The following is a 19,781-nucleotide window of genomic DNA, read 5'->3' on the forward strand; positions in this document are numbered from 1 at the left end:
CTTTAAAAGCCTTCTTCTTACCCCCCCCCCTCCAAACCACTTGGTTTCAGCGCCCTTGCTTATCTAAAACTACAGTGGCCTTGTCCATGGATGTTTCTCAGGACTCATTCCTCACCTGTACATGAACCCTGAGGTCCCTGCTCAGCTTTCCTTGTGCCATGGTCATGTAAGCAGACACACCCAAATCCTTACACCATATTGATGCTGGGTGGCCAGAGGACTTCATCTGGAACCATTGGGTCCGGGTCACCCAATCTGGAGTCACTTCTACCACCACTAGGTGAGCAGAGGCAAGAGGAACCCGCACAGACCCCCTGAAATCTCCTGCTGTCCTTACTGGGGAAGAGAGATCAAGGTGCCTCCAGGCAGGCCAATCTGGAGTCACCCCAACTTACGTGTTTATTCTTTATTTTATACTTGACATCCATACTACAATAGTAGTATAACAGATTATTTTCAAAAGTATGTAGAAAATAAAGCAAATTGAAAGCTATATAATATGTATTTTTAAAGACAATATTTGTGTAAAACTATTCAGTTATTCCTATTATATAGTGTGATGTACATGTCCTGACTACTCTACAATGAACCAGCATGAAAAGAATGAATTGCTTCTAACACTTCTTGGTTTCACACATGAAACAAATGATTTCCACTATCCTGCTGACCTGCAATGCTTCCACTCACCCTCCTTCTGCCTTGGGGTCCAACAAAACTCACAGGGACAGATGCATATAGCAAGGGGCCTCACTGGGAAATGAGTGTCCATACCCATGCATGTCCTGGGGCTCTCACACAAGGACTGTTGGGAAGACTGTTGTCACGGCAAGTTCAAAAGCTCAGCATCTTAAGTAAAGTATGTGAAAGCTGCCTGGCACATCCTTAAAAGGAACAGTGACACACATGCTTCCCTGCACAGACAAGAGAAACATATGCACAATGTGCATGGAAAGTAAATTCTACAAAAGAAGTGACCTTCAGCGCCCGGTACAATAGCATAGTTGCTAAAGTCCTCAACTTGCATGTGCTGAGATCCCATATGGTCTCCGGTTCTAATCCTAGAGGCCCCACTTCCCATCCAGCTCCCTGCTTGTGGCCTGGGAAAGCAGTTGAGGACAGCCCAAAGCCATGGAACCCTGCACCTGTGTGGGAGACCCAGAAGAGCTCCTGGACCTGGCTTCGGATTGGCTCAGCTCTAACCGTTGTGCTCACTTGATGAGTGAATCTTTGGATGGAAGAGCTTCTTCTTTGTCTCTCCTCCTCTCTGTATATCCACCTTTCCAATAAAAATAAATACATCTTAAAAAAAAAAAAAAAGAAGTGACCTTCACAAGCAGGAAAAAGAGAATTATTCAGTGGTCCAGCATGTTTGGATTCCTGAAAGCTCCATGAATATAATAGAATTCAAACATGTAAGAAATAGTATATTCAAATGATCTAAGTCATCTAAGAACCAAAGAAGCAGCATTCAGAGTTAAAATGGGAGAAGTCAGAGACGCGAATGTTCTGTATTGAGGAGGTGAGGCTGAGAAGTCTACAGGTTTAGATGGCTGCTTTCTCCTATGTGAAATGAAAAAGCTGAGGTGAAGTTACTTTGCTCAAGAGCCTCCTCATGGCTCTCTCGATGTCCCTGTTGCTCAGGCTGTAGATAAAGGTGTTCAGCATGGGGGTGACCACAGTGTACACCACTGAGGCCACTGCACATCTCCTGGGAGAAACTGAGGAAGATGAACTGAGATACACACCAAGGCCTGTTCCATAAAATAAGCAAACCACAGTCAGGTGAGAGCCGCAGGTGGAGAAGGCTTTGTGCATGCCACAGGATGATGGGACCCTCAAAGAGGTGGAGACAACTTTATAGTAAGAGAAGAGAATCCCTGATATAGGAAAAACAAAAAATGATGCCAACCAAATAAATGATCATATCAAAGCTGAATGTGTCATGGCAATTAAGGCTGAAAAGCTGAGAAGGGTCGCAGAAGAAATTGGGAAATTCTACTCCCTTGAAGCAGGTAATCCCTAAGACCATAAAATTCTGCAGCAGAGAATCCCAAAGGCTAATGACAAAACACATCAAAAGTAAGAAACTGCAACGACTGGGGTTCATGATGAGTTGGTAATGCAAGGGGTGACAGATGGCAACAAACCCATCATAGGCCATTACTGTCAGAAGGAAGACATCCATGCATCCAAAGAGGAGGAAAACAGACATCTGAGTCAGGCAACCTGCATAGGAGATGGCTGAGTTGTGGGTGAGGACGGCTACAATCAAGTTGGAAACCATGGTGGAGGTGAACCCATGTCAGCTAAGGACAGACTGCAGAGGAAGTAGTACCTGGGGTGTACAGGTGGGAGTCTGAAGTGACAGCCAAGATGATAGCCCGGTTCCCGATCACCGTGACCAGGTGCATGGAGAGAAACAGCCGTAAGAGGAGGGCCTGCAGCTCTGGATCCTTGGAGAAGCCCATGGGATGGAATTCTGAGCTATGTGTGTGGTTTTGTGCTTCTGTATAACCTGTCTAAGAAACCTGTCTGGGAAAAGGAAACAGTGCTGATGAAGAGAAACAAAGTACTTTCTTTAATAAATAATTCAATAACTATTTTCAATTCAACATAGATATGACACATGACTATCTCTAATGTTTTTAGAATAAAGGAGTAAAGGGGCATGGTACACATGTCATTTTAATTTTTTGATGTTTATACAGTTTATTTTGATGATGTTTGCACAGTTTATTACAGAGGAAGGATCCAGGGTTAGGGAAAAGTGGGCGTGATCATTTTGTCCAAATTTTCTTTTTCTTCTTCTTGTATCTGTGGGAATTGGGAAGATAAGGAGAGAAGCAATACACAGCCTTTCAACCACCCCAATCTCCTTGTATGGGAAACAACCTCCTGATAACAGCCCAGGATCCCAATGTGGTGCATGCTCCCAGGGTTCTGCCCAACTGGTTTGGCAGGATTTGAAATGCTGTCCATATCTCCTATCCAAGGGTGTTGAAACAAAACAAAACCAAACACCACAAAGGGAAAAAATAAAGCTCAAAGACAGGGACACAGAACTTCTCTTTATTTTCGATTCATGTTAGGGTTAATGCATAAGTATCTCTAAGGTATTTGGAATAGATGGAATTAAAATAAAGGGATTTCAGTGTACACATAATGTTTTACAGTCTGCAATTCTATAGGACATTCCTGAAAGGGATGAAGGCAGTCACACGGGAGGACCAGGTGCGTTGAAGCCATAGTGACCATGTCCAATTACTGTAAGGGATGGCTCTTTTAGTAGTAACACATTTTTGTATGCCTGTTTTAATCAAGCACAAATGAGGTTGATGAATTAGAAATGAAATACTGTCATTCTTCCCTAAATACACAGCTTGTGCCTTTGTGAAGGTATGGGTATACTCACAAAATGTTTTGGAAGAAAGGAACTAAAAGAATGGATTCATTCTTACAAAAAAGCTTCTGGTAAAAATATTGTAACCATTTGTGGAATATTATATTAGGAAGCACTTGTGCACAGAATTTAAATCGGATGAAAACTAAGTTGAAATTTTATTCCATTACTTTCTCTCCACAGTGTTTGGAGGACAAGAAGAAAAAGTCCTTTTACTAAAGTAGAATGTATTATGTAGGTTTCATTTGATGGATAATTTTTTAAATCAATATTAAAAGAGTAGTAGTAATATCTAGAGCTATTTTGTCTGTTTTTGCTTCACATTTACCACTAGATTGCACAAGAAGCTTCTAATCCAAGCTCATTTCTTCCTCAATGAAATGTCAACTCAGATGAAAATACTGAGTATCGCAGACCATAGCTCCACCCTAAAGGAATGGAAACAATCTGCAGAGTGGATAGGATTCCAAACATGGTCCCCCAGATGTCAGCAAATTTCAACACTATGTCAGGGACCTGTGAAGTCTGTTGCTATTCCACTGCAGTCTGTCATAGAAATGGGATGTCATATCTCAACTGAGTGTGTCATTTTGAGATGGAGGAGGATGATTACAAGTGCAGGAGAGGAAGTTTGAAGGCTCAAGAGAAATTCTGGAGTGGGGCCAAGAGGAAGATCTTCCCTAAATGACCCTATGCATGCTTTTCCTGTGATCTTTGGCTTTGAGCTCATATACCGTTCTCTGGCTCCTGCTCACCATGAAGTGCAGAGAAGCACCAAAGGAAGCACACATTGAGGCAGGAGGTCTCTTCCTGGAGAGATGAAAAAGTGAAGTGCCTGGGTCATCACAGGGGAACACTGTCCATGCTCCTTGTGTGTGAAATAAGAACACGGGATGCAGAGTTAGAACTGGCTTCACCTTCTTGTACCTAACAGGCCCTGATACACATGACAGAATTTCTGAGCTCTTGTCCCCTTTATCAAAGTAGAAAACATGTGCAGTGCACCTTGAAGCATTATGTAGTGAGGTGAAACAATCTACTTAGGACACAGAGTTCAGACCCTGCCACTTTAAGACAGCTCTCAAAAAAAAAAAAATCTATCATGCTTTGGTTCCTTCCATGCCCATCCTAACATTCATGATCATATTGGCTGCTCAGGGTGAGCTAATACTGACTCATCTGCTGTTATAATAAAGGAAACACCAGTGAGCAGAAGAATCAATGAAAACGGAAGGAAAACTCTGAATGAGGTCTTTGAGACCCCTTTGAGAACCACAATCATGGACTCAACTTCCCCAGCTGGGACATTGTTGGTGCCTTCTCTATCCAAGTCAAATTTATCTTGATGCTGACAAAACAGTACACCTGACATTCCCAGATCTTGGTACCATCTCCCACAGCACTTATCAGGCTGGGCTGAGCCTCAGTTGAGGCGTGGACATGGTGAATGCTCCACTAATTTCCATCTGTTGCCATGTAGTGGAGGCAAATGTGCTTGAGTCAGGACTGGAGAAGAGACAGTAAGAACACGCAGGTGCTAATGTTGCTATGGGATACAGCACAGAGGTAACGGATGTCCACTTGCAAAGTCAAAGTGTAAAGGTTCTGGCTCATATTTTATGCTTGCACAACCCCCAGGGACCCATGTGCAGAGCTTCTAATTAAAACAGTGGGTTCAGGATGCCTCAATCTCTGGGGACTGGCTGAAATTAATGAAAGAGAGCCTGGGCAAAGGGAAGCATACTAGCACCTTGACACAAGGAAGCTCACCTGTGGTCTTTTGCAGTTGCTTCCAAAAACAGGTTTATTTGCATGAAATTCAGAGTTTCATCTCAATTTTCACAACTCCGTGTGTAATTTTTATGTTCTCCAAGCACTCTGCATTGATCAGCAAATCTAGGAAAATTAGATTTTCTTTTCTTTTTTTTTATTATTTTTTTATTGGAAAGGCAGATATACAGAGAGGAGATACAGACAGGAAGCTCTTCCGTCCGATGATTCACTCCCCAAGTGAGCACAACGGTCGATGCTATGCCGATCCGAAGCCAGGAGCCTCTTCCGGGTCTCCCACATGGGTGCAGGGTCCCAAAGCTTTGGGCAGTCCTCCAGTGCCCTCCCGGGCCACAGGCAGGGAGCTGGAAGGGAAGCGGGGCTGCCAGGATTAGAACCTGCGCCCATATGGGATCCCGGGCATGCAAGGCGAGGACTTAACCACTTGCGCCACCACGCCGGGCCCAGGAAAATTAGATTTTCTATGCCAAGGGTATGATTTCTTGTTTCCCATCAGACTCCAAAGACACTTTCCAATTTCATTTCTTAGGCATTTGTCTTGGGTTACTATTTCATAACATGATAACTTGTAGTTTTCCTGATTTGAATGATTGTCATTTCTAAAGTCATGTCTCATGGAATTACACTGAAATATGACAAATTGTTGAGTTTCACATCTTTATTGAGTACATTTTCCTTGTCATCATTTTTTGGAGCAGCTGAACAAAGAAGATACATCACTAAAATTATGAAAAATGAAATTAATAGTTCATAATAAAATTGTCATGAAAAATTTAAAAATGAATTATTTCTTTTTATTTCAAGCTCACATATTCAGAGAGGAGGAGAGACAGAGAGAAGATCTTCTATCCATTGATTCACTCCCCAAGTGACCGCAACGGCCAGGCCTATGCCAATCTGAAGCCAGGAGCCAGGAACCTCTTCCATGTCTCCCATGCATGTGCAGTTACCCAAGGCTTTGGACGGTCCTCAACTGTTTTCCCATGCCACCACCAGGGAGCTGGATGGGAAGCGGGATCTGCAAAATTAGAAGCAGCAGCCATATGGGACCCCAGTACATTCAAGGCAAGGACTTTAGCAGCTAGGCTACCATTCCAGGCCCTCCTGAAAAGTTTTAAAAAACCTCACATATGCCAAAAATATTCTCAGTTGTTTTAATAGTAGAAGAAGTGTGGGAATTTACTGATTCTGTTAGGAGCCATAGTGAAAGAAAGCAGAATTTCTACCAGTGTTCTTGACTCCCTCCAGCCTTTCCCGCAGAACCAAGATTATAATACCCATGCTACTACACCATTGCACCACCTCCTACAAGGACTGTTAGCTCTGTTTGCCAAAACTGACAGAACTAGCAGGTCTGTCTCTGGATCATGTACACACTCAGATTCCACCATACTGTTCCACAGTGTATCCTTGGCCATGCAGACCAAAGGAGTGACCCACACTTCTATTCCACCAGTAGAATCTCTGCATGATGTCTCTCCAGCTGTAGCCATGCTGACTCCAAGGTCGACATATGTTCCCCAGTGGCTTCTGTGTTGTTCATCACTGTGTTCATTTCACTCCTGTACGTGGTTTCCTTTGATAGTGCTGTCAGCTCATGAAGTCTTTAATGGAAGATACTTGGGGCCAGTCACAGCTGTAAGGGGATGGAATAGGAAGACTCAGGACTTTATCTTCGCCATATACTCATTCCTTAGCAGCATACATGGACCAGATTGTGTTTAGGAGACCACCAAAGCCTAATAATGTATCTATACCTATAATGGCATGATACGCTTAAATAACACATAATGAATGCAATTGTAGTTTACATACTATACTATCATAACACAGGGGGAAACTGTCAGAGGAATGTGAAGGATGGAAGAGGAAATCCCTGAACCCGTGGAACTGTATCATGAATCATAAAAGAGCTATTGCATCACTCCAGGGAGCACAAACCCCAGAAGAGCTTAATCCTGTGGCTAAGAGCCTACCAAAGCCCCCTCGATACTAGGAATCATAGGGCAAAATAAGAACTAAGTTCCCAAATCCTGAGTTCTCTCTTGAGAGGTCAAGAGAAGGAGGAACTCTCATCCAAACATCTGTCTGTTCAGGAGTTGCCTGAGAAACTGGTCGATGGCTTTCCCAATTTCTGATCTTACAAGAAATGTGAGTAAAATTCTTGTCCAGTGTACATCCTAATCTTGAGATGTCAGCATTTAGATTTTGATAAATATGTCCTAAACGAACACATAAAATTATACATTACCACTGATGCCTTAGATGACATTAGCACATGACTCAAATGGAATCATTACACAATAACTAGCTTTTAAAAATGTTTATTTTATTCTTACTTAAATGGCAAATTTACAGAGTTAAGGAGAGACAAAGAGATAAAGATCTTCAATGGACTGCTTCACTTCCCAAATAGCCACAGCAGCTGGAGCTGAGCTAAGAGTTTTCTCCATGGCTCCCATGTGTGTGCCAGGGTCCAAAGCCTTAAGATCATGCTCCATTGATTTCCCAGGACTAAAGCAATCAGAGCAGGATGCGAACTGGTGGAGGATTCACATGCTGGCACCTTTAGGTGGAGGATTCGTGTGCTGAGCAACCTTGCAAACCCTAACAACTGTATTTTATTAAGTGTGTTCCTTTCTTCATGATAATTCTTATCAACCCTATACAATCTCAAGGATATATCTGGAATTTTGTGTTTGTATATTGATCTCCCTTTTTACATGTTTCAAAGGACTGCATAAACACACTTATTTTACTGACCAATTTGAGTCTCCTGTATGTACAGCAAGAGTGACTTGAAATCCTAAAATGTGTTTCAGCCCATATATTGCTTATAATAAGATAGGTTTGCCCCTTCCCACTCTGCTCCATTTGAAGATTAAAAAAAAATCTTTGCAGTGAAGACTTTCAAATAATTGAGTGGTGCAGAGAGTTGGCATGGATAATGAGAAGACCCACAGAAACTTCATGTGCTGCAGGATGCAGCATGAAAGCACAAACAGGATAGCTCTGTTTAGTGCACAAACACCCTGACCACATTCTCTTTTCTGTGTGTGAATTCAGTGTTTAAATGATATTGGAAATTCCATACAGTGTACCACAGCCAGCTAGAAATACTAAAACTTGGTCATTTTTTTTTTATTGTTGCTTACATTGTATTATGTAGTACAGTTTTATAGGCGCTGGGGATTCCCCCCACCCCTCCCATACCCCTCCCCCCATGGTGGATTCCTCCACCTTGTTGCATAACCATAGTTCAAGTTCAGTTGAGATTCATTGCTTGCAAACACATGCCTAGCATAAAGTTCAGCGTCTTATTGTCCAGATAAGTTCAGTGGCCTCTTGGGAAGACCTTCTATGGTCTGAAGATAGGTCTAACAGAGTAAAGATCTGGTCAGTTAAAAGCCCCAACAAGGCCTCAGTATCAATATACAACATTATGGAATTAATTGACATAGTATTGGGTAAACAATATGTTAAAAATAATGCAAGTTTCCTTCTTCGAAACATCTGGGTTGAGACAGTATCAATGACAGGTTCAAAGAATAACAAACAACCAAACAAAAAATTACAGGTTAAATCAAGGCAAACATGTGGTATCTAACCTTTTGGGATTGGCTCATTTCCCTTAGCATTATAGTTTCCAGTTGTGCCCATTTAGCCACAAAGAACTGCATTTTGTTTTTTTTTAATAGCTGAGTAGTATTCCATGGAGTAGATGAACCAAAGCTTTCTTATCCAATCTTCCGCTGATGGGCATTTCGGTTGCTTCCATGTTTTTGCAATTACTGATTGTGCTGCTATGAACATAGGGATGCATGTTGGTTTGTCGTAAAACAGGTGTTTTGGATATATTCCTAGGAGTGCTATTGCTGGGTCATATGGTATGCAGATTTTGAGTTGTTTGAGTGTTCTCCAGACTGATTTCCATAAAGGCTGTACCAATTTGCAGCTCCACCAGCAGTGGAGTAGGGTTCCCTTTTCCCCGCATCCTCGCCAGCAAGCGTCGTTGGTGTTCTTGTTTATGTGGGCAAATCTTACTGGTGTTAGGTGGTACCTCATCGATGTTTTAATTTGGATTTCCCTTATTGCTAGGGAGCTGGAACATTTTTTCATATGTTTGTTTGCCGTTTGGACTTGTTCCTTTGTGAAATGTTTGCCCATTTCCCGTGCCCATTTCTTGAGTGGCTTGTTTGTTTTGGTTTTTTGGTTGTTTTGAAGTTCTTTGTATATCCTGGAAATTAGCCCCCTATCACCTATATCGTGTGCAAAGATCTTCTCCCACTCTGTGGGTTGCTTTTTTACTTTGTTGATTGTTTCCCTTGCTGTACAGAAGCTTCTTAGTTTGATGAGGTCCCATTTCTTTATTCTGTTCTCAACTGCTATTGCTTTTGGTGTTCTTCTTAGAAAGTCAGGACCTACTCCTAGGTCTTGCAGGGTATTTCCTACATTTTCTTGCAAGAGTTTGAAGGTTTCTGGATGTAGGTTTAGGTCTTTTATCCATGTAGATTGGATCTTAGTGTATGGTGATAGATGTGAGTCTATTTTTTTGTTTCTACAGGCTATCAGCCAGTTGTCCCAACAACATTTACTAAAGAGGCCTTCCCACTTGCTTGAGCTGTCATTGGTCTTTTTGTCAAAGATTAATTGGCTGTATTTGTGTGGGTTCCCTTTTGGTGCTTCTATTCTATTCCATTGATCTTCCTTTCTGTCTTTGTGCCAGTACCAGGCTGTTTTGATAACCACTGCTCTATAGTATGTCAGGAGGTCCGGGATTGTGATTCCCCCTGCTAACTTCTTATTTTTCAGGATGGTTCTAGCTATTCGTGGTTTTTTGTGTTTCCAGATGAACTTTTGAATCATTGTATCCAGTTCCGTGAAGAATGTTTTGGGCAATTTGATTGGAATTGCGTTGAAAATGTATATTGCTTGTGGTAGTATAGACATTTTAATGATATTGATTTTGCCTATCCAGGAGCACGGGATGTTATTCCATCTTTTGAGATTTTGTTCAATTTCCTTTTTTGTAGTTTTCTTCGAATAGGTCTCCTACGCTTTTGGTTAGATTTATTCCCAAATACTTCATACTTCTCTCTGCTGTTTTGAATGGTATCCTGTTGGTTAGATCTTCTTCCATCTTGGTGTTATTTGCGTACACTATGGCTGTTGATTTTCGTTCGTTAATTCTGTACCCCGCCACTCTGCCAAACTCTCGTATAAGTTCTAGCAGTTTCTGTATTGAGTCTCCTGGTTTTTCTATGTATAGGATTATGTTATCTGCATATAGTGAAAGCTTCACTTCTTCGTTTCCTATACGTATGCCTTTGATTTCTTTTTCTTGTCTTATGGCCTCAGCAAGTACCTCTAGGAGTATGTTGAATAGCAGTGGTGATAGCGGGCACCCTTGTCTTGTTCCAGATCGCAGTGGGAAGGGTTCTAGCTTTTCTCCATTCAGTATGATACTGGCGTTGGGTTTTTCATAAATTGCTTTGATTATGTTGTGGATTTTCCCATCTATGCCTACTTTGGCTAGAGTTTTTAGCATGAAGAGGTGTTGGATTTTGTCGAAAGCTTTTTCTGCATCTATTGAAACTATTATGTGGTTCTTGTTTTGCAGTTTTTGGATATGGTTTATAACATTTATGGATTTCCGAATGTTGAACCATCCCTGCATTCCAGGGATGAATCCTACTTGATCCGGATGAATGATCTGTCTGATGATTTTTTGAATTCTATTGGCTAGGATTTTGTTGAGAATTTTAGCATCAATATTCATCAGAGAAATAGGTCTGTAGTTTTCCTTCTCTGATGGTTCTCTGTCCGGTTTTGGGATTAAGGTGATGTTGGCGTCATAGAATGAGTTTGGGAGGGTTGCTTCCTCCTCTATTGTTTTGAAGAGCTTGTAGAGGATTGGGGTTAGTTCTGTTCGGAATGTTTTGTAGAATTCTGTAGTGAAGCCGTCTGGGCCTGGGCTTTTTTTCGTTAGGAGATCCTTGATGACTGTTTCAATCTCTACCTCGGTTATGGGTTTATTTAATTCTGCAGTTGCCTCCGGACTGAGTTTTGGTAAGTGGTGGGAGTCCAAGAACTTTTCTATTTCTTGGTGGTCCTCAAATTTGTGGGAGTACAGTTCTTTGTAGTAATTTCTAATTATTTTCTTAATGATTGCAGTGTCTGTTGTTATGTTGCCTTTTTCATCTTTAATGCTGTTGATTCTCACTTTCTCTTGTTTTTTTTTTGGTCAATCGGGCCAGTGGAGTGTCTATTTTGTTTATTTTCTCAAAAAACCAACTTTTTGATTTGTTGATTTTATGTATAGTTTTTTTTGATTTCTATTTGGTTTATCTCCTCCCTTGTTTTGATGATTTCTTGTTTCCTATTGTGCGTGGGACTCTTCTGCTGCTGTTTTTCCAGATCCTGGAGGTGTGAGGTTAGTTCCTGTATTTGGCGTCTTTCTTGGGCCTTGACATGCGCTCCGATTGCGATGAATCTACCTCGTAGCACTGCTTTGGCGGTGTCCCACAAGTTTTGGAATGTTGTGTCAGAGTTTTCATTGGTTTCCATAAATTTTTTGATCTCATCTTTAATTTCTTCTCTGACCTATTGTTCGTTTAATAGCATATTGTTCAATTTCCAAGAGTGCCTATACTTCCTGGGGAGTTTTGAGTTGTTGATTTCCAGTTTCATCCCATGGTGGTCTGATAGGGTACATGGTATGATTCTAATGTTTTGGAAGTTGTTTAGATTCGCTTTATGTCCTATCATGTGGTTGATTCTGGAGAAGGTGCCATGCACCGCTGAGAAGAATGTATAGTCTGTGACCTTAGGATAAAAAGTTCCATATATGTCTACTAAGTCCAGTTGTTCTATTGTTTGTGTGAGCTCTGTTGTTTCTTTGTTGAGTTTTTGTTTCATAGACCGGTCCATTGTTGTTAGAGGTGTGTTGAGATCACCTACAAGAATTGTGCGGGTGTCTATGTCTTCCCTTAAGTCTGTAAGTAATTGCTTTACGTAACTAGGTGCATTAAGATTTGGTGCATAAACATTAATGATGGTGATTGCTTCTTGATGGATCATTCCTTTCACCAGTATAAAATGGCCTTCCCTGTCTCTTGATGTTAGTTAGAATGAAATCTATCTCGTCTGAAATTAGGATAGCTACCCCAGCTTTTTTTTCTCGTCTATTAGCGTGAAATATCTTTTTCCATCCCTTCACTTTCAGTTTCTTTGCATCCTTTCTGGTTAGATGCGTTTCTTGTAGGCAACAGATGGTTGGGTCTTGTTTGATGATCCATTCTATGAATCTCTGTCTTTTGATTGGTGAATTTAGACCATTTGTGTTGAGAGTTAAAATTGAGAGGTTGCAATTTTGCCCTGCCATGTGTTTGTGTTGTGTGTGTGTTGTTGCCTATGTAATTGTCTTGTTTGTGCGGCCTTTAGTTTGGAGACCTTCTTATTTGCCAACTTTGTTTGTGATTTGCCTCCTTTTTGTCCGGGACTAGCGCATTTCTAAGGAGACTTTGCAGGACTGGTTTTGTGTAGACATATGCTTCTAGTTTTTCTTTGCTATTGAAGTATCTGATTTCGTTCTCATATACAAATGAGATCTTTGCTGGGTAGATTATTTTTGGTTGACAGTTGTTTTGTTTCAGGACTTGGAAGATCTTTGTCCATTCTCTCCTTGCTTGTAGGGTCTCTTCGGAGAAGTCAGCAGTGATTCTGATGGGTTTTCCCCTGTATGTGATCTTTTCTCTACTTCGTACTTGTCTCAGGATTCCTTCTTTGTCTTCATTGGAGTAGAACTTGAGCACCGTGTGTCTGGGTGAAGATCTCTTTGGATCATGTCTGTTGGGAGTTCTCTGTCCATCCTGTATGCGGGGTGGATTCGTGTTCCAAGTGTTTTGGAAGTTTTCCTGTATAATTTCATCAAGCACTGCTTGCATCCCAGATTCTCTTTCTACTCCCTCGGGGAGGCCGATGATCCGAATATTAAATTTTCTAAGGTAATCCTTCATCTCTTGCATCATTTTATTAGTTTTGCTGAGGTTTGTCTCCAGCTGTTTAATTCGCTGGGCACCTTCATTTTGTGTGTCTTCCGTTTCAGAGATCCTTTCCTCTGCCGCATTTATTCTGTTGATGAGGCTTTCAATTTTATTATCTTGGGCATCCAGTTTGGTTTTGATTTGTTATATATCGGTGATTATGCGGTTCTGGAGGTCTTCCAGCTTTGTGTCCACGTCTCTGAGAAATTTTAGCATTATTTTCATCAATTCCTTTGCTGGTAACACTTCCATGTCTTCATCTCGTATCGCCGATATTGATAATGGCTTTTGGCCCTTGTTTGGTGGGGTGCTGGCTCTTTCATCTGGAGCACAACTCTTTCTGGTGGTTTTTCCCATTGCGTTGGTGTATTCTGGTGAGGCAAATGGACCCGTGTGTTGAGGGGCTGTCAGGTGCTTTCCTGTAGAGATTGGAGCCTGCAGGCGTGGTGTTGCCGGGCGTGGTAATTTTCAAGGCACCGTTGGTGTGTTCTCAGAGCCCGGGGCTGTAGAGCACCACCTTGGGGGCCCAGTGGATTCCAGGCACACTCTGGGCACCTCTTCTACAGGTGTGACACCCCAGGGCGTGGAGGGATGGAGGCGCTCTCTGGGTGTGCCCCCTTCACGGGAATCCACAGGGCATAGAAGGTTTTATGTGCTTTCTCCCTGCGTTCTCTGTGTCAGGGACTGCAGGGTTTTTCAGAGCCCACCTGGTGCGTCTCCCACACACGGGACTGTGGGTGAGGCACTTTCCAGGCGTGGCTCTTGTGCAGTGAATCCACCACTCGTGGTGTGTGGGTGTTCAGAGCCCCTGCTCCCGTGTGGCTCCCCCACACAGGCCCTTAGCGGAGGAGTGGCCCAGGCGCCCTGTTATAATGATTTCACGGCAGGTTCACGCCGTGTCAGTGTGGTGCAGGAGTTTTCAGAGCTCTCCTGGTGGGTCACCCATGCTCAGAACTGCGGGGTGGGAGGCGAGAAGTGAGCAGTTCACACTATGGGAGTGGTACCTGCGTGTCAGGGACACACAGCGCTACACTTCCCAAAACTCAGAGCCCTCCTGACACCTGACAGCTGCGCTGCGGAGGCGGCTGCTGCAGGCAGGGCCGCCCAGCCCGCTCGGGGCAGCGTTCAGAGTCCTTCTGGTGTTCTCGCGCACCCACCAGGTAGGGTGTGGGGGTCTCCAGACCCTCACCAGCAGCCTCTGCGCACCGAGACGCACCGGCCCCCTCAGCGCAGGAACATCCGAGGCGCCTTCCCGGGGCCCCCTCAGCCACCAACACCACTGTGCGTAGTTCCCAAGGCACAGACCCGACAGTTTCAGGCTGCCTGCCCCACGTTCTCAGAGGCTGGAACCTCAGCAGGTGGTGAGGAATGCGGAGGCTGTTATGTTAACCCTTTGCTCACCAAATGTCCGGCTGTTGCAGTCTGCCTTTGCTGCTGTTGAGGATCTCCGCCGGCGACGATCCCTCCGATTTCCCTGTCTCCGAGCTGGCCGTGTCTCCCGTCAGGCCGTTTTCAAAAGTGACTCAGCAGGTCTGGAGTGGGATGTCGGTTTCTCTACCTTTGCCCTGCTCCGTTCTCGTTGTTCTTCCAAGTTGTGTGGATCTTTTTGGCTCCACACTGTCCCAGGGAGCTTCACAGACCTCTCCCTGCGGTTCCCTGCTGTTCCTCTTTGCTGCTTCTGTAGCGTTCTATCCCTCTCTCACTGGACGCTCCCTCACAGCCTTCCTCCTACGTCGGCCATCTTAAAACCCCATTTCTTCCCAGTGTATATTTATCACGTACCTTATGACAAAAATGAGATACCTTTTGCAGAGATATGTTGGGGCCATAGCTTTGGATCTTAGTTACTTAGAGTAAATTTTACAAGAATTAACGTTATTTCTAATAACAACAAATGCCGACACAGAGAGCAACTTGGCATGGTCCCTACTTGGCATGATCCCCACTTGGCATTTCTGAGTCCCACTTGAGAGTGCTACCTGGTGTCCCCACTCCTCTGCTCCAATCCACAATAAGGACAAAGAGAGACTAAGTGACAGAGAACTATCTTGAAGAGGCTAAGAGTGCAATTTCAAACTTCCGAAATTTGCAGGACATACATTCAAAAGCTCAGCAAACTCCAAGAATTCCAAAAGCTTTTCACCAAAGAAAAGGATCATCAAATTGCCCAGGAGAACAATGCTAGATGCAATGAGGAGAAAATGATTCATCACGTGCACTAAAATTGGAAAAACCTGCCCGTTTTCAGCACTTCCTTAAACTTCCTGCAAAGTTCTCATCTCAGGTTTTAGTTTGAAGAAATCAAATTGTCTTGTGATTGGACCCAGACCTCAGGTGTGTTAAGCCTCCAGTGGTGGTTCCCTGTAAAAAACATCAGTGTATGACTCTACTCTGAAAGCAAGTACAGATTAAGCTAGATTCAAATGTGTGGACTGTACATTATGAAAAGATATAGAACTTAAAAAATCTAACAAAATAAGTTGGCCCCTCTTCAGAATGCCTGGATTAGAAATAATAAACTACAGACAAGTCTATAGGTGAACAAGACTCAGGAAAGCAGTTGTAAAGATATATTTGAAATCCATAATAATCTACATTAAAAGTAGCAATATTTAGAAACAAATGTGGGGCCCAGCAGTGTGGCCTAGCGGCTAAAGTCCTCGCCTTGAATGCGTCGGGATCCCATATTGGGCACCGGTTCTAATCCCAGCAGCTCCACTTTCCATTAAGCTCCCTGCTTGTGGCCTGGGAAAGCAGTCGAGGATGGCCCAAAGCTTTGGGACCCTGCACCTGTGTGAGATACCCAGAAGAAGTTTCTGGATCCTGGCATTGGATCAGCATAGCACTGGCCGTTGCACTCACTTGGGGAGTGAATCATTGGACAGAAGATCTTCCTCTCTGTCTCTCCTCCTCTCTGTACATCTGACTTTCCAATAAATAAATAAATCTTAAAAAAAAAAAAGAAAAAAATGTGGAGCGGACAAGAGCCTCACATATCAAATATTTAGAAACATGATTTCGGAGATCAAATGTTTAGGTCTGCTGCTTATTCACACCAAGTCTTAATGTTTGGCAAAGGGCAAGGATTTGAGTATTTTGCTGAAGACACTGAGCATGGCCCTCTTGATGTCGCTGTTCCTCAGGCTGTAGATAAAGGGGTTCAGCATGGGGGTGACCACAGTGTACACCATTGAAGCCAAGGCACAGTTCATAGTAGAAAGTGAGAAAATTGAACTAAATACACTCCAAGCGATGTTCCATAAAATAAGCAAACCACTGTCAGGTGAGAGCCACATGTGGAGAACGCTTTATACCTGCCATCTGGTGATGGGACCCTCAGAATAGAGGAGACAATTTTATAGTAAAAAAGGATCCCTTATATAGGGAGAAAGCCATATATGACAGCAACAAGATATATACCTATGTCACTACTGAATGTGGCAAAACACAAAAGACTGCGAGGTTGAGAAGGATCACAGAAGAAATTAGGAATCTCCACTCCCTTGAAGCAAGTAACTTGTAATATCATCAAACTGTGCAGCAGGGAATCCAAAAGGCTGGCCACAAAGAACACTGAAACTAAGAAGCCACAGCATTGGGGATTCATTATGACCTGGTAGTACAGGGGGTGACAGATGGCAACAAACTGGTCATAGGCCATCACTGTCATGAGCAAATTATCCATGCAAGCAAAGAGGACAAACACAAACATCTGAGTTATCGGGGTCCCTCATCCCGTGAGAAACACTCCGACACGATACACACTCTTCATAATACTCATCGAATGTAATTATGCAGTGAAAGTTAAGTTAGGTGACAGGACCCCTGCCCTTCTCAAAGACACAAGCCACTGCTATTCTGATATTCCGGAACACATCGCTGATTCCCTTGGAAGCTCCTGAAAGGGATCAAGGTGCCTACAAGATAGTACCAAGTGTGTGGAAGCCTCAAAGGTTATGGTAAGACACTGTGAGCCAACCACAGCTATGTTCATTACATAGCAGAATTTTTGATGCTTCATCTGCTTAAGTATCGCATGCAGGTCATAATCTCAGGAGTGAGAGACAGTCATTCTTCCATAAACACACAGCATATAGCTTGTAAGGACATCCTTTTATTTTACAGTTCTGGGTTTTAGAAGGAAAAGTACAAGTCTGCTTAATAAAAAAAATAGTTTTTTTTCATATTTGGAAAATGGATATTATGAAAAAATCCAGTGCATGGATTTTTTTTCTAAAAAGTTTACATCATCATTAGCTCAAATGTTCATTCTATTTTCCATGCATTTTGAAGTTATCTCATACACTGGTGGAAGTAACCTCAGTAGGAAAGCGCAGTGCTCAGAAGGTCGTATTTCAACGAACTAGATGACCTGTAACTTCAAAACAATACCTAAAATGTGTTTTATCCCTCTTTGATGTATCCATTACAAATACGAAACATCCAAGATAAGTGCTATCATTACTCGAAGCAGCTATACCACTGAGGCACTGATTCTGATATCTGAGAGTGCGTAGTGTCACAGATCCTGAAAACCCACCATGCACACAGAACAGACGTGGTCAGTGGAGTAGGCCTGCTTCCAGAGGACGTTGTCTCTTAATCCGCTGCATTTGCACTCAATGTTGTCCACCAGGCAGCAGAAAATGCCCTGTATACTTCCAGAGGTTACAATAGCAGGTATCTTTGAGGTCCCTTGTTAGTCTCTGCCTTTTCTGCAGTGAAACCGGAATCTAACACCTCAATTCATGTTGCTCTATTCACAGGAAGTTCGGTGATTACAAGAAGTGAAATCTCAGAGAGGGTTCAGCACAGAGCACATCGATGTAGGACCCTGCGTCTGCCCTGTTGGTGAACTTAGCATTGAATTGATGTCATGTTTCACAGGCTGCTGCCGAGTGTGGTCTATAAAGAAACTGCTAAGGAGGGGGGCACAGCGGGCAGCAGGTCTCTTTATGTAGGAATTAAATGTGAAATCATTTCTCAGGAATTAGAGGGGTAGGGTGGCCATGCTCCCATAGTGTTTGGAACCAACACCTGATATGTTACAACCTCATATAAGAAGACTACCCCCAAAGCGCTGAGCTCCTCCCATCTTACACAAAGTGAAAAAGAACATGTGCAGTGCACCTTGAAACATTAGGTAGCAGGATGAAGCAGTGTGCTTAGACACGGAGTTCAGACACTCTATGCTGTGTTTCCTGGCATCCCTCATCATAAGCTCCCTGATCATCTTTGAAGAAATAAGAGAAGTTTATACAGACTCAGTTGCTACTATCATGAAGTGTTGGGGTCCGTGCGGTAGGTGTGGATGGTACGAAGGTGTGAAGAGAACAGCTCCCCTGTTTGGCAGGGCCCGGGGGAGCTTCCAGCTGTTTGGCAGGGCCCGGCGCATTTCTCTCTGACCACCCTGACGCTGTTTTACCCCCTGGCTGCATGGACACTCAAGCACCCCACTAAGAATTCTGTAATCTATTAAGGCATTGTTTGCCCCTGTAGGATGGCTTTTATCACCAACGTGAGCTTGAGAGTTAGTGTCACTGATAATATCTTGGTGAGTGGGCCTTTGACAATTTACACACAGGAGCACAATTAAACCCATGCCATTTCTGGACACCTTATTGTGTACCTACCTATTGCCCTGAAATCGGGCCCAGACATATAGCACACCTTCTGGGAAGGGGCTTGAAAACATCCTAAATATTAATACAAGTGATGGGAGTGAGAGCTGAAACTGCTATGGCAATAAATATAGTTATTGTTATCTCAAAGGCTAGCCTGTCTTTGCAATTTTTTGGAACATAGAAAATGTAACTGTTTTAGCCGCTTTTATAATTTTTAGCTAGAGGAATTAAGGATGCTTTTATTAAAGAAAAATGCTTTTGATTATTGCTTTATTGTTTATGGGGTTGTAGGGGTCTATGGTTATAGGGAGATTTAACATTTGAAGTTTCTGTTTTAGATTTTAGGTTTTTTTCCTTTATAACCTATTTTCCCATTAAATGATGGGTAAATTGTAGAAGTAAAAATGTGGTGGGAAAGTACTACTGATTAGTAGATAATCACATGTGCCTTGGCCTTGGAGTCCTGGCTGTTGCTCCATGGCTACTGTTGAAGAATAAACAATAGCTTGCTTTGAAGAATATGAATACAGTATTTTACAAAATTATCTTTAGGAGCACCTGCTTAGCCTTGAAGTACAGACGGAGTGACCAAATGTCTGTACATGCCCCCTTAATTTTGAAAAGAAAAAAATAGAATAGTTGCTTGTGCAGAAGCTTGAGAAGGGTTTTTAAGTAAATAAAAAGGACAGTTTCTTTCTGAGCTATTGTGAGAATGCACCAAATGTCTGTGTCTGTGTCTTTCTTTATCGCCGACTCCACGCACCCTTCCCGAGCTCCGAACTCGGCTGGAGCTGGACTCCGGCAATGAAGGACATGCCAGCGGGAAGATATTGATGTGAAGGAAACAAAACTCAAAACGAGATCTTGAGATACCGACGAGAACAATGTTCATGAAATGAAGCGGTTTCCTGAGCTGAAATG

At 42.8% G+C, this 19,781-nt stretch overlaps 2 pseudogenes; both read right to left on the bottom strand.

Moving 5' to 3' along the window:
• Positions 1-1,560: 1,560 nt before the first annotated feature.
• On the bottom strand, positions 1,561-15,065 carry LOC121171828 (annotated as a pseudogene).
• A 1,233-nt stretch (positions 15,066-16,298) lies between these two features.
• Positions 16,299-18,451, bottom strand: LOC121171830 (annotated as a pseudogene).
• Between the last annotated feature and the right edge of the window lie 1,330 nt (positions 18,452-19,781).

Source organism: Ochotona curzoniae, unplaced genomic scaffold (assembly GCF_017591425.1).
Source record: "Ochotona curzoniae isolate NIBS_2020 unplaced genomic scaffold, NIBS_Ocur_1.0 scaffold_274, whole genome shotgun sequence".
NCBI lineage: Eukaryota > Metazoa > Chordata > Mammalia > Lagomorpha > Ochotonidae > Ochotona > Ochotona curzoniae.